Here is an 11,083-nt window from a genome sequence, read left to right as displayed (position 1 = left end):
TTCTGCCTAAATTTTACCTTTTTAAAGTCAGAATCTGCATTTATCTATCTGCCTGCTGCAGCATGAACAGTTTGTTCTGTAATGCATGAATAAGGTTTGTGAATAATAAAGCCAAGAGTTAATACTTTAGAGGATGGTATAAAGTACAGTAAGAAAAACAAATACTCATTTTTTTTCAGTCTCCCATAAATACTAGTACTGTCGATCTGGACTATAATGTATTTTAGGATTAAATAAAAGTGTCAGTTCATCTGAATGACTGAGTGAATAATGTATTAATGTGCATTTGATGTGCACATTTACAAAGATGTATCTGCCAAGCCCAGTAAAAAAATTGCTTCTACAGAGAGTCCTTCTTTCAGAAATGATACCTCTTGAGGCATTAGAAACAAACAGGGCTTTTCCCTCAAGGTCTTATTTTCCCTCTCCACCATCCAAAGTAATCAGATAAACATTATTGACATGTCAGTGAATTCATCATTAAATAATGATGAATTATCACTTCTATCACTATAATAGCAAGGTGTTTCAGAAAACTTAAATGAAAGAAGGCTGCAGGTTAAGGGGAAGACTTTTATTCAGTCATGTAAGACATGTACATAATGTGGAAGAAAGCATCTGTAAAGACCCCAAGCCTTTTGAAAAAATTGTAATCCCTGATCAACAGCAAAGAAGCATATTTTGCAATTTTGTCATATTTATCTGTCATTCCTCTTTGCTCAGTGCTAGTGTCTTGAAACTGCTTCTGCAGCAGGAGTCACAGCCAGTTCTACTGCAAGTTCTCTGCCACCAGCACACAGTCAAATACTCACCAGCTGTTTTGCTTTGAAAAGAAAAAAAAAGACAACCTGGTGCTGTTACCAAATGCCAAGACCCTAGTTGAGATGCAGACAATGTCTCCAGGCTCCCATTATGCTGCCTCAGCCCTGAGCTCTGAAGAGTATCGATAAGGGGCACAAAATAAAACAGGGAAATCAAGAGACGCTGAGTAATAGACCTTTGAATCTTTGTTATTGTTAGATTTACAAATAACACAAACTGGTTTGGGTAGGGAAGGGAAAACAGTTTGCAGTTCAGCTCTGGCCTTGATACAATATCATTTCTCATATGTGGAAAAAAAGCATATTTAAACACTGAGAGTCACTGTGGTACAATGAAAGTTAATAAATCATGGCTTCTGAATTAAAGGGTCAGCCCCTCCATACCCCTGTAAAAGGGGTAGCAGTGCTGGTGCTAACATAAAGCTTATCCACCTGAATGCATAGGGCATTATATGTGCATCGAGAGAGAGAGAAGAGTTTTGTGTCCTGAGTATTTTCCATCTTGCAAGATCATCTTTCCTCTGTACCAGGTGTTTTCTCATCTCACTTTATATTTTGCCTGTGGCCAGTAAAACCTTATGGTTTTCAACTCAAATGAAGATTTACATTGAGATTCTGGATTTTGAATGAAAAGAAACTAGATGCTGAAAGGCTTTTTTTGTGTGTAGATGTCAGCTTGTGTGTGCAATTGTTCAGCCTCCTAGAAAGAGTTTATAGTTACTTGCTCTTAAAAATGGCACCAAACCCAAAGCCTTTTAAGCATAACATACTATGCTTTGCCAAAAACCAAAACTATTTCACCTTAAATGCTCATAATTAAAGTCCCTTCCTGGAAGAGGTGCCTGGCATTCATGCAGCCACAAGGCTTGCTAGTCTTTGTCCCTGGGTGCTGTCTGTCTCTGAGGGAAGTCTGGTACTGCTGCCCCTTTTCCTAAGTCCTTGCTACATCTCTACCCTTCATCCATTCCAACAAAACTGTGGTGGCATGGTAGTCCCACTTCCCTGTCCCACTGCTGTTACTTGATGCTGTACCCAGAACAGACTTCAAAGTGCAAAATAACTGGAATGATCAAAAAGTCAGTTTAGGGCAGTTGTTTTAGTTGGGTTGTAGACTCAGGTGGACAAAACTGTGTTGCTTAATTCAGATCTTATTTTTGCCATGTCTGAACAAAAATTAAGCCTAAAAATGATGTATTCAAGGGAAAAATATGGGTTTACCATCTTTGCATGTCTCTGTAAATACATGGGCTTATTGTGACACTACTGAACTTGGAACTCAGTCCCCCAAACACATTCTTGGCTTCAGGTAGGGTTGTTATCTGCCTGCTTTCAATCACAGTGCCCAGCTTGGCTCACACATGGACTGATCTTTTTGTCTGAAGTGACTTGGGTTTTGGATTTCCAAGGTAGCAATCCTAGATGGAGCAATAAATACTCCTTTCTGGAAATGTTTTTCTCCTTAAGATGGCAGCTTGCATCCCATTATTTTTAAGGTAGCCCACTGAAGCAGGCTGTTGCTTTCAGACAAAACCACAAGGACGTGCTGAATGTGGTTCCTGGGTAAAACACTCCATGATTTCCCACCAGACTTGTATTACAGTAGAGGTTTAATCCTTCCCAAAAAGATACGTCTTTCTTGAGACTTAGTTCCAACCAGTAAAGGATGGGTCATTCAGAATTTAAAAAGAGAAAACAGACATGGCTCTTTGCAGTTTGCAGTCCTGATAGAACAGCCTCCCCAGCCTCTGGGGGATCAGGTAACAATGGGGTTTGATAATACTGCCGGAGTTTATTTGAGGGATGTTGACAAGCCTAATTGCTTGGCAGCTCTGAGCAGCTGTAGGGCCCCTGGCTGGTCTGGGGAGGGGGGGGGGGGGGCATTAACTCTTGGTTTGCCTGTGGGGTTCCTCATCACAGCCAGAACACTGCCTGAGAGAGGGTTTCTGTGACACCAGGCTGTGAGAAACACTCTGGGAAAGCAGCTGAGTCTAAATTATGGGAAGGGACTGAGAAAGATACTGAGAGGATGGAATAGAAATAGAAGAATGGATATTGCATTTTAAATGGATAGCAGGTCTAGAAGTGGCCTTTCTGTGTGTGTCCTCTGCACATTTAAAGTAATGTGCAGCAGTGTCAGTTCTTGCAATGGAAGAATTTTCCTGTGTTATCCAGACAGTTGTCTGAAAAAAAAAAAAGACCAACAAAGGCAAAAAACCCATGACAAATCATTTCTCTAACAAAGACGAGTGAATTTCCCTCAGCAGTCTCTCCACCATTTCTACTTTTCACTGAACTTTGACTTTTAAAGCAAATTCTACTGAGAAACAGAAGTGAATGGGGAAACATACCCAACATCATCATTGCTGACTGTGATACAAAACGTTGCAGATGTGAGAATTTGCATCATTTCCACTCTCTGTTCTACCCAACTGAAAATGGGTCATTTGCAAGCCTAGCAGCAGGTATATAGCTGTAACATGGCAGGGTAAAGTTGTTTTGGGAGTTTCAATCATGTATTTCCAGATTATTTTAGTGAAAGTGAAGTCCCCATTTTGCATTATAGCAGTGGTTTTGCAAACAATGTAGTTATCTGATGTGGAAAATAAAACACACAATTGTGCAATTGTTTTGGAACACAATAAAACTGCCATTCACATTAGGCAGTGACCATTTGATACAGAAATCCCTGAATTATATCTTAAAATTCTGGATTAGTACTTGGCATTTCACCCTTTCATGGCTTGTGCTAGAAGAAGATTGAATAGCCACAATTTTAGCAGAAACCAAGAAGCCTGCATCTCTTCACCATCACTGCCAAAAGGTCTGCATGGTGTTAGCCACAATATCTTCCTCGTCTCAATTCTCTGTCTGTTGGGAGACAATCCTTGAAATTTGGCATGCATGGACAGCCCTAAGTCAGCCCACTTGGCACAACTACCCCAGGCCCAAAGGATTTCTAGGATTACTATCTTTCAGAGAGACCCCAGCTGTGGCATACAGTGTTATGACTTCTTCCTGCCATAAGCTACATAAGCTGTCCACATATCTACCTGGTCCAAAACACGTGTGCCATCTCTTAGTTAAGTGTTAAAAGGAAGAAGCATATTCCTTCCCTTAATTATTAATCAATTCTTCTCCTTGATGTCATATTTTATTAAGCATTTAAAATAGTGTTCTGAACACGTGCCCACAACATTACATGAAATCAGGAATTTCAAGTCTGTATCATCTGTATGCTCTGCACATGAGATTTTAATTCTATTTACCAATACTTGGGTTTTAGTGCAAGGGTTTCTAACATGAGGTAAAAACCCTAGGAGATCTGTGAGTTATTTCTAAGGAATGCCTAAGAAAAGTGAACTGCAAATAGTTATATTATTTTTTTGTAAGAACCTAAACATTCAGCAGAAACGTTTTCAAGGGTTACAAATCAGAAGCTGTTGAGAGCTCCTGCTTCAGTGTATTCTTTCTGGGAATGCTATTCAGACACGCCTGCCGAAAAGATGACTCCCTGAGCTCTGAGAACACTGAAAGCTTCCTTTGCACAACTCATGTGACTTCTTTGTGTTTGTCATTTGGCTTGGATCAGTGAATCCCACACAGTGCATAATTTCTGATAGGAATGGCCAGAAGTGCTTATATATCAATCCACACTGTCTGCTATTGAGGGAATATTTTGGCCACACCTCTCTTTGGTGCAGACCTTTGGATTTTTCCTTTGGTGATTTGCAATCCTCACTTTTATTTTCTTGGCAATGTGTAAACTCTGAATAGGACAGAGCTATTTTTAGCTGTACATCAACACATTAAAAACAAAGAAATAATTCCCAGTACCCATACATGAGCTAAAGTATAGGAGGATTTTAGACAGCTAGTAAACTCAAGTTGCTTTTACAGGCTTTAATGGCTAGCAAGCTAACTGCTCATTTTCCATTGCAAAGTAAAAAATACCCTCCTATCCCTTATAAATAGTCTCTCCTTTCATCACTTCTATCACAGAAGAATACTTTGTCTTTGTTTACTAGGTGCCTCATCCTCTTAGAGTGCTCAGAGGATTGATAAAAGCTAATCAGTTCCAGCATTTAAGATACAGTAAATGACACAATTACCATCTGTGTATTAATGTACATCAAGGTGATTAATTTGATTTTCTTCCAGCTCAGTGAAAAAGAGCACAGTAAGGTAAAAGGGGCCCTGGATTCCCAATGAGTATTTTCTCCTGTATAATTTTTTTTTCCATCTGAGACAGCTTTACTTTTTTTTTTTTTAATGCAGCTCTTAATTCCAGGCCACCCTAGAGCATGAGCCACCCAAAATGGCATTTATGCCAAGAGAGTGGAAGGCCACAGCACTCTGCCAGCAGTGTCCATGTGATTTCCATGGCATAGTAAAAGCCTACAGTGCTATGTAGTGCCCTGACGACTGGGACACTAGCTGCACATTAGAAGTAATGCCTGCTTCCTTCTAGTCCCTTAGGCCACAAACAGCTTTGTTCCTAAGTGGCATGTTAAGGACAAATAACTGCTTGAAACATTTACAGGTAAATACTTTGAGGCAGCACTAATTTGAAACACCAGAGATCTGCTCAAAAATAACCTGAACACCTGTGTAGAAATCCTACACCTGGCCTTTTCTCCTAATGCAGTTTAGAGTAGGTTGTGGATGCCCCATCCTTGAGAGGGTTCAAGGTCAGGATGGATGGAGCTCTGAGCAGCCCGGTCTAGTGGAAGGTGTCCCTGACCATGTCAGGGGGGTTGGAACTACGTGGTTTTTATGGTGCCTTTAAACTCAAGCCATTCTATGGTTCTAGGATTTGCAATTCTTCATTTCAGTTGACTCATGCAGACAATAGTGACAACCATAACAACTCCTGCAACAGCCAGGGACCACTCCAGCCTTCATTTGCTGGTGATTATGGAGGCCCTTAAAGGCACATTGTTGAAGAACAACTGGAGTCTTATTCTGTCATTAACTCACCTTTTGGCCTTGAGCATGTTATTTACATTCCTGGTATCTTGAGTGAAATGGTTGAAGGCAAGGGGCTGCTGATGGATGGATGGATGGATGGATGGATGGATGGATGGATGGATGGATGGATGGATGGAGGGATGGATGATGGATGGATGGATGGAGGGAGGGAGGGATGGATGGATGGATGGATGGATGGATGGATGGATGGATGGATGGATGGATGGAGGGAGGGAGGGAGGGATGGATGGATGGATGGATGGATGGAGGGAGGGAGGGAGGGAGGGAGGGAGGGATGGATGGATGGATGGATGGATGGATGGATGGATGGATGGATGGATGGATGGACTGGCTACGGACTCCTTCCTAAGCAGGGCAGCCTATTACAGTTTCTCTCTGCAAACACAGGAAAGGGATAGCCTTAAGTGGACCCAGCATGGCCAAGCGAGCACCGCAGTCTGCCTGCAATCCCTCCATTTCCCGGCTCTCCCAAAAGCTGCTTACGTGCTTTGGAGCGAGGAGCTTGCTCGCAATGACTCGCTCGTGTCCCTCCGAAATAGTTCGTCGCGCTGCCAGCAGATGTCAGCAAGCGATAATAAAACGCAGTCCTGAGCCTCTCAGCAGAGCGTGAATTTGGGGTTGCCTGCACCCAACCTACTCTGCGACCTCGGGGCATCCAAGCCATCCCATCACCCATGGCATCGCCATCCAGAGCAGGAGCCGCGACCGCCTGCAGCCACCTTCCAGCTGCTTTGTGCTGGCGTGATCCCCTCCTAAACCCGTCTTGGAATGAGGGAAATTGCCGTGATGCCAAGACCAGGCCACCTGGGGAAAGGGGCACTGCCCCACAGGACATTGGGGCGACGGGGAGCTTCAGGCGACCCGGGCCGGGGGAAGACAGCAGGGCTGGTACTTTCCTACAAATAAATAAAATACGGCAAAACAACAGTGCTGGGAGGCCCTCGCTGGCACCTCTTGTTCTGCCACATACAAATAGCCAGTATGGCACTGGATCTGCAGACAAGCCACCGCTAAGAAGAGCAGTGAAAATAACAGAACCAAACTGTAAAGCTCTATCCCCAAACTCTCACTGTACAGGTTTAAGAATCGCCTCAAGTGGCAAAATAGCATCACAGCAATCCCCATATAACAGCGCTTATATCACTGTGACATGCTTTTATAAAGGTACAGGATTAGATTTTAGTGTGGCCAGAGCCAGAAGTGGAAATGGAATGCATTCAACTCAATACTGATCCTCTTCATAACCTCAAATAGATCTGCTGACACTCCTCAGAAACAATATTTAATGTAACCAGGAGGTTTCATATCAGGACTTTTTATAGCTGGTGGGTATAAGAGTAGTTTAGTTCTTAGTGTGGTTTTAGTGTTCCAGGCAGAAAAACAGATCCCAGAAAAACATCCTGCAAGTTATTTGCTGACTACTGACTCAATCCTGGCCTCACAGTTATTTGCTGACTACTACCTCAGTCCTGGCCTTACTAGCAGAAATAAGGGTGAGGCAGCAAATTCTAATTCTTTGTGCACTTTTTGATGAACAACTCATCCCCTCATCAAGGAAACTGGAGCTGTGTGAATGTTGAAAAGGCATGTGGGAAATTGCTGTCCATTTGCTACAGGAGGTTGTAGCAAAATATCACAATAAAGCTTGGAGCAATCTGTGCTTGCACCGAGCCCCAGAGGCGTTCAGGAAAGCAGAATGAAATCAGTGTCCTGCATCTGAAGTTTTGAGTAAACCACTCAAAACCCAGGCCGTCCTGGATTTAAGTCTTTTTGGTGGCTCTTTGGAAAAATATAAACTTTTCTCACTCAGGGCCACACATCAATTTGTTACTCAGATTTCTAGCCTTTCCAGGAAGACTAGAAGGCATCTGATTAAAGCAAACAGATTACAGAAGCATTTGATTAAAAAGCAATTAAGGAAACTTTTTAATAGAATTAAGAGACATTCAAGTAGCATCAAGTAGTTTCGCCTTTTTTCTTGTTATTGGGCTTTCTTTTCAAGTCTCAACTATCCACAAAGAAATCTTTCTCACATAGTCCAACCCTCATATTTCACTGAAAGTGTTTTTCTGCACTGGGTAATTTACATTTTTTGGCCCTGGTTTGAAACCCATTTCAGGTGGTTTGGCATTATCTGAGCCTGAAAAGGGATTGGAATCTATGCAGAAAAATATGAGTATGCCAAAGGCTTTGCCAGCTCTGCCCCAGCTGTCTGAATTGTCACCAAGCACAGAAAATACTGTCCCCAAAGGACTTGCTCCTTGATATTTATAGGCAGCTAAGTGAAGCAAGAACAAACCCTTCTGCCCTGGTCCTCTCAGGGAATTCTCCAGGCAGGCAGTACTTCATCTATGCTCAAACCAATGAAGAAGATGGATGAGAATAAGAAGATGGAAATTCATCAATGCAAATTCTAGATGATGACAGGAAGTTATAGGAAATTCCCTACTCGTAACCTGTGTATGGAAGGAATACAGGAGAAATAGGCAATGTGCAGATGGGGCTGGAGACTATCTAAAAATACCTGTGCACTGGATTTAAGTCTCATTGGATGGACCAGAAAGTCTAAAGCACAGGTTACAGAAGCTCCAGAAAGACCCATAGTTTCAGGAGTAAAAGATGCAAGAACATTGCTGAATAAGATTTACAATATCAAATTTGGAAATCAAGAAAATTAGGTTTAAAGACCAATTTATGGTATCTTATATCTTATTAATTGCAGCAGCTGATTCTTCAGGTTCCCATGGTGCATTAATAAAAATTCACCCAAAGCCAAAAGATATCACTAGCATTAATGTTTACCTCCCTGAAACCAGGCAGAGCAGGTTCCCACAGAGCTTAGCTTGGTATTTTCTTTTATGCTACATTGCTATTGCTACAGTAACCCCAAGAAAACATGAAACCAAGGGTATTTGCACAGGTGTATTTGTTATTGCAGGGTTTCTCTCAAGGGCTGCAGCATGGAGGAGTGAATACAGGTGTTGGAGGCCAGCAGGGCCTGACACCCACAACACGGCTCCTTGTCATCCCACCCTTTCTCCCCTACCCCTTACCTTCCTGCAAAATACCCCTTGGACTATTTATTGCAAAACTCAGCAAGGGAGGCTGTGAGATCTGAGAGGTTTACTGGTGCCTGTGTGAGTTTTTCCCCAGGGTTCAGATCCAGTCAATCCTGAGGTCGCTATTCCCCTATCCAGCTTATTTTGCTGTAAACTAAAACATGTACTTGCAGGATTAAAGCAGGTGTTTCAATTCTGTGCCTGAACAGAGAAGCATTTAAATGTGTACTTAAATGATTTGTGGAACTAAGGCCTGGAAACTCCCAATTTCTCCTCAGCATAAAGAAAGAATCAACAGATGACATGAGAAGTTAGTCATGAAGTTCTGAGAATTACCTGGAAGGAAATTCAGGGAGGAGGTAAGTAAAAAAAAAAAAAAAAAAAAAAAAACAGAAAAAGAAAAACAAACCCAAAACTCCTCTGTAGCACTTCATTTTTTACAAAAAATATCCACAGCTTCCAGAAGAATTTAATCGATTTTCCAGTATGCACCAGAATAACAGTCTTTCTCAAAACACCAGCACAGATGCAACATCAGATGCGATGTTCTGACAGTGCAGGAAACAACCTTTGCAGTCCAGCAGGAAAAAGGTCAGATCCTCTTGTCCCTCTGTCTGCTCAGAAGACCCTCAGAAAATGCTGCTGTAAGAACTCTGCTCAGGTGTGAAAACTTTCCCTGATCCATGGCTGTTTTTCTCTCAGCATGAGGATATGGACCTACCTCAGCTAGTAAAGCTCTGAGCCCAATCAATAACTGGAATGATAATACAGAATATTTTAATATATATTCATATTGAATAAATTCAATATATTCTTTTCTATACATTTGATTCTCAGCTTAAATGTCATGTCCCTTTTTTGATTACAGACATAACCTGGAACTGTGAGTTATTTCTCTAGTCCAGAATCATATATTTTAATTTTTTTAGTGGGATGTTTGTTACCAGGAGGAAGAGTCACACAGTTTCAGCATTTAACACAGTTCCTTCTAACCTATTATCCCCTCTTCACACTATTCAGGCCTCTCACTGTTCCTTTCTTTGTCTTGTCAGATTTCTCTTTCAATGACTCAATTAACTCTGATGGAAAGTTCTTTCAGCTGTTTTCTTTACTGCTGCTCTATCTTTTTTTCCTCACTGCTGCTCTATTTTTTTCCAGACAAAAAAAGAGTACATCTCAGCTGCTGATACACTGTTCCCAGCAGCCCATTGTATCCAGGAAGGCAGGCATTTAGGAGGCATTTAGGCAATCTTTGACCACTCTGGAGTCATCCCGAGCCCAACCCCATTTCAGGAAGGGTGAGCACAGGTCCTTTGGGAATCACAATACTCTGTTTGTGTGCTGAAGGAAAATAACTCAATGTGCCATAAGACATGGAATTTTAAGATTGTTACAATTTTAGAGGGAATCTAACAGAACCATGAATGGCAAAGGGCTACATTGGGTACAGCAATATTTTCCATCAGGCAGTTGTTATCAAATGGATGGAGGCATTGGTGTTGCTGTTTTGATCCTGATACCTCACACTCCTCTTAGGTTTTGCTTGTGCTAAGCACCAATCCAAATATCTTTTTGGCTATGTTTTAGGAGGTAGTACAGGTTCAACATACAATTTTGAATCTAAAGCAGTAAGAAAAATTATTACTTGTGATCACTGTAATCCCACTGCAAAGGAATGCTTGCGAGATTGTAATATTTACCAGGAAGGTGAGTTTTTGAGAGAACTATGGCTAGAACTGAAGCAGGATCAAAGAGGAAAGTCATCAACACTCATTGAGGCATTTAGATTTATATTATAAGCCTGACGTAAACTGGAATTTACCTAAGGGTCTGAAGAAAAAACAAGTAACTCCTTAGAGCAAAGCTGTCTGTATCCTCTCTTCATCACATGTCATAGTGAGTTCTGTGATCCCTGAAGAGATGTTTTTAAAATTATAGTCTTCATCCTGTTCATATAAAAATTAACATTTAAAACTTGGAAGAAAATGCAATTTCCTATGATTATACTCCTTCTACAATCTCAGACAGCTTTAACATCACCAAAGCTGTAGTGAAATATAAGCAGCTACATTAGTGCCATGACCATGCATCTGTCTGAACACTATAAATGGAGGTAGAACATATCCATAAAAATATGGATTATGTACTCATTCTTCTAGAGGACACACAGCTTCTACAAATTTCATTAAGGGTTTGATTGTGATACTCTTATCA

This window comes from Anomalospiza imberbis, chromosome 3 (assembly GCF_031753505.1).
Source record: "Anomalospiza imberbis isolate Cuckoo-Finch-1a 21T00152 chromosome 3, ASM3175350v1, whole genome shotgun sequence".
Lineage (NCBI taxonomy): Eukaryota > Metazoa > Chordata > Aves > Passeriformes > Viduidae > Anomalospiza > Anomalospiza imberbis.
This window is presented reverse-complemented; position numbering follows the sequence as displayed.